This window comes from Pteropus alecto, unplaced genomic scaffold (assembly GCF_000325575.1).
Source record: "Pteropus alecto unplaced genomic scaffold, ASM32557v1 scaffold50, whole genome shotgun sequence".
Lineage (NCBI taxonomy): Eukaryota > Metazoa > Chordata > Mammalia > Chiroptera > Pteropodidae > Pteropus > Pteropus alecto.
The window spans coordinates 7,455,313-7,459,864 of NW_006431918.1; the positions used below are offsets into that span (position 1 = coordinate 7,455,313).

The 4,552-nt window shown below is 36.1% G+C and overlaps 1 protein-coding gene and 1 pseudogene across 1 annotated transcript in view; one reads left to right on the forward strand and one right to left on the reverse strand.

Moving 5' to 3' along the window:
• The window catches only part of SH3D19 (SH3 domain containing 19), a 133,426-nt gene that overhangs the window by 12,396 nt on the left and 116,478 nt on the right, over positions 1-4,552 (forward strand). The window lies entirely within an intron of this gene.
• LOC102894966 overlaps positions 1-4,552 on the reverse strand; it is a 14,334-nt pseudogene that overhangs the window by 6,415 nt on the left and 3,367 nt on the right.

Here is a 4,552-nt window from a genome sequence, read left to right on the forward strand (position 1 = left end):
AGGGAGAAAAGTATAAACTATGCCTTCATTTTTAAAACAAATAAAGGTCTGAATGCTGTGGAGAATAAATGGAGTTGAGCATAGGTGTGAGGGAAAGGATATGAGGCTTGCCAGTTAGGAGGCTATAGTAGCTGTCTAGATAGAGAGATGAGGGTAAGGATTAGCAAGGGTTTTAAGTTTCCAAACCTGCCCTCACTTTCTATTAAATGTATTTATTTATCCCAAAAATTGTTTTTGAAAGTTAACTTCCATAGATGTGATAAAACTTAAGTTTATTCAAATGAGAAATGAAGGATGATTGAAATAAAAAGAGGTATGAGTAGAATTATACCAGATAATCTAGGATAAGAATGATGACTGAGATCAAGTTTAAAACTTAGTTCTGAGCTACTGGAAGCCTAGGCAGAGAAGGAAATAGTATAGGTCATGCGATTGTTTAACAAAAATAAGTAAGGGATATAATCTTTTCCGTAGAATCATTTAAACTACTTTACTGTAGAAGTGACATTAAACAAGCTGGGTTGGTCCAGATTTTTGAAACCCAAAACTTCAGCTCTTGAGATCATGGCATTAACCCATTTTTGGTTGTAGGCTACATTGGTATTTCTAAAGTAAAAATTTCTGAAAAATGTAGCATTGAACTATATAAACGCATTTCTATTTAGACCCCTTGCTACACAGGATGGCAGAGGAGCTAAGAAATAAAGACCAGGTAAGAAGTCCATAGTACAACTCATGAGCACAAAGTACTCTTAATTTACTTCCTTGAGGACCTTCCCTTTTGCCTTCACAGATACTTTTTCTTGCTTGCTTCTCCACTAGCCATTTAATTTGTGTCCATAAATACTTATTCGTAGAAGGCATCCTTCTTGCCTTACAAGATGCATAGTCAGGGACAAAGAATGCCATGCTCAGAAGTGGCAACCTTATTTCTAAGCCGTTCACATTCCAACTGCTAAAACATACTTCCAGAATCAAGAAGCTCAAGAACAGAATCATTTCTAATTTTAATGAAGTTATGCAGAGTTCTCAGTGATTCTTCTGTGAGTTCTCTGACCCTGGAGCATGTCCTCCATGCACTCCCTTTCTAGCCCTGTCCTTGGCCAGTGGCTTAGCTATGCTGCCTACTCTCCTGGTAAGATATTAGCCCAAGGCACAGGAGGGTCCCAGGGGAGCCAGAGAGAGCTGTACAATAGAGAACAGGAAGTCAGATAAGTCCAGATTGTTGGCCCCAAAACCTCAGCTCTTGAAATGGTGGCATTAATCCATTTTTGATAGTAGATCACACTGGTGTAGACTCCAGGAAGAGATTTACCACATTCTGTTCCCCAGCTTACCAATCCTATCAGGATCCATACACCATCAATATGACATGACAGAGGCCCTCCAGAATCACCCTAAGGAAGAGGTGTAAAGGTCATGAGCATAATGAAAAGGGACCATGAAAAGGAGAGTGGTCACAAGAGGTACAGAGTTCATTAGAATGGGGCAGCGAAGCCCATGGAGCTACACAACTGTAGTGGGAGCTGGACTTCCCACTGTGTTAGGGGGAACTCATGGGAATTTTATAATCGTAGAATTTGACATTGGCAGAGATCTTAGCTAAATATATCAGTAGTTTCAAAATACTCATCTGTGATAAAAAATTAATGTGATGAGTTTTTTCACTAAAGTTAAATTTATTCAATTGAATGAACTCCTTATTTTTAGGTTCTTATTGCTTTTTTTAGTGTCATGAGAATCCTTTCTTATATAAAATAATAGTAATAGTAGTTGGTAGTATGCCTCTCAGTCTTGCTTTTTCTTTTTGTAACAGCTTAATTGTTATAATTCACATACTATACAATTCACCCATTTAAAGTACAAGTCAATGGTTCACAATGTTGTTCAATCATCACCACAACCCATTTTAGAATATTTTCATCACCCCACAGAAGAAACCCCATATCCATTAGCAATCACCCTCATTTCCTCCCAACCCTCCTGGCCCTGGTGCATTCAGTAATCTACTTTCTGCCTTATAGATTTGCATATTCTGGACATTTTGTATAAATGAAATAATATGTGACCTTTTGAGTCTGGCTTCTTCTATTTAGCATATTCTTTTCAGGGTTCATCCATGTAGCATATATTAGTACTCCACTCGTTTTTATGGTTGAATAATATTCCATTATGTGGATATACCACATTTTGTTTATCTGGTCATTAGTTGAGGGACATTTGGGATGTTTCCACTTTTTGGCTAATATGAATTATTCTCTTATGAACGTTTGAGTATGGGTTTTTATATGTACATATGTTTTTATTTCTCTTGTATGTGTATACCTAGGAGTGGAATTCCTGGGTCATGTGGTAAATCTATATTTAACCTTTTGAGAAACTACTAGACAATTTTCCAAAGCTGCTACATGATTTTACATTCCCACTATGTGTATGAAGTTTCCAGTTTTTCCCTATCCTCGTCAACTCTTGTTATTATCTATCCTGATTGGAGCCATCCTACTGAATGTGAAGCTGCGTCTTGTTGCTTGATTTGCAAATGATGAATATACATGTAGGAAATCTTGCTGGAGGTAGAAAAATGTGCTTGTGTGTGTGTGAGAGAGAGAAGAAATAAAACTAATAGGTCATTCTAGAACTAAAGAATAAACTATCTGGAACAGGAAAATATAGATGATAGGAGAAAGAGGCAATGATCTTGAATACGAATAATTTAAAAGTATCTAATTTGAAGAAGACAAAAAGAAAAAATGAACAAAGAGTCAGGGACTTGTGTGAAAATATCAAAAGGTGTAATATCAATTTGTGGTTTCAACCAAAAAAGAGGAAAAGAGAGAAATGAGGGAAAATAATATTTGAAGAAATCTTGAATGAAAAATTTTCAAGTTTTGATGAAAAATAAGGGAATAGATTTTTAAAAACCCAAACCCAAGGAATCCCAAATAAGATAAAGAAAATCATACAATCATACCTAGCACGTCATAATCAAACTTCTAATAGTCAAATATGAAAGAAAATTGAAAGCAGCCAAAGCAGAACAACATGTCATACTCAGTGAAGGAAGACACAAATGATGGCTGATTTATTTCATCAGACAGTTATGATCAGGAGACAATAGAACAATGTCTCTTTTAATTGTAAAATGAAATGTTATTTCTTGAAAAAATTTAAAAATTAGCACTTCCGTATCAACCTCTTAATATATTCATAAAAATGTACAAGTTTGTAAAAACCCAATGGCCAATGGTTAGCATTGCTCTAGATCAACAGTTGAAGAAATTAAATTCATAGATAAAGATTTAAGTGACTTATCCAGGGTAACACAAGAATTACTGTCAGAACTCTTGTTTCCTGATTACTTTACTTATTCACTGTTTACAGATAGGAAAACCTGGATCCACATTAAGATTTCATGTGAAAAAATTTCAAGAGCAAACCCTCACCTTGCAGCTGTCCTTCATTTTATGAGTATCACCAGCACAAATCATGTCTTCACTGATGACTGGCTCTGATTCTGGCAGTATGAAACTAATTGGGTTGTAGAGACGTTCACAAGCTTGGCGGTTGATGATGGGTACTTCTACTTCCTGAAGGGTGGAATGGTAATTGTTATCTGTAGAGAGAGACAGAAATGGAAGGAAAAGCAGTCTGGAAAGGTGCAGAGGCAGCATTCGGTCATGATGTGTGGAATTTTGAATGGGAATCCAAAAGCAGAATATAGTCACTTTCCAATCATATTTGCTAATGGAAGAATTTTTTCTTGGTACACTTAATCTAAAACAATGGATAATTCAAAATTATTTGTTTGTTTGAGGTTTTTCTAATGTGCCAATATGGGTATTCCTAACATTCCAAATAAAGAAATTCAGATACATTTGATTACGGAAAGATGTAAGTATTCTAAAACATTTCCTTTCCCACTTTTCTGCTCCCAGATCATTTCCTGTCTTGTCTTTACTCCATCCTGGGAAAGGGGTGATACATCACGTTAAAAACAGGTTTAAAAAAACACTAGACTCTCTCCAAACTTTAAATCAGGTTTGTTAACCTCTGTTTTTTAGAGAGGTTATGTGTTTAAATTGTTAGTATCTGCTCTTGCAGCTATAGCTAGACTCTAGGCAGGATATAAAACATGTCAAGAAAGGCATTTTATTTAAAAACTAATATCAATAGATCTGGTTTTGTTGAAAAATGTTTGCCTTAGTAATGATGTGTCTAGAATGTGAATGTTGTGGATTGGTATAAGAGTGTGACATAAAAGAACCCTTCTCAACACATCCTCACCTTCACTGTTCTTATTTCCCCATCCAGTCACCCAGCAAGAGCCAGGAATTGTCAGCTGCTTTGTGATACTGGGCAGGCAGATGGGTAGGATGAAAGGAGTGAAGGTGACTCTAGAGACCAATTTCAACAAGGCGATATCTGCAGTTGAATCTTGGAATTTGGGATGGATAATGATTTTGGACACGTGATGTTTCACACCATTATTTGAATAGCCTATTTTTATTGTTCCCAGCCACACAGTATATAACAAAGGAAACCAGGTCCTAAG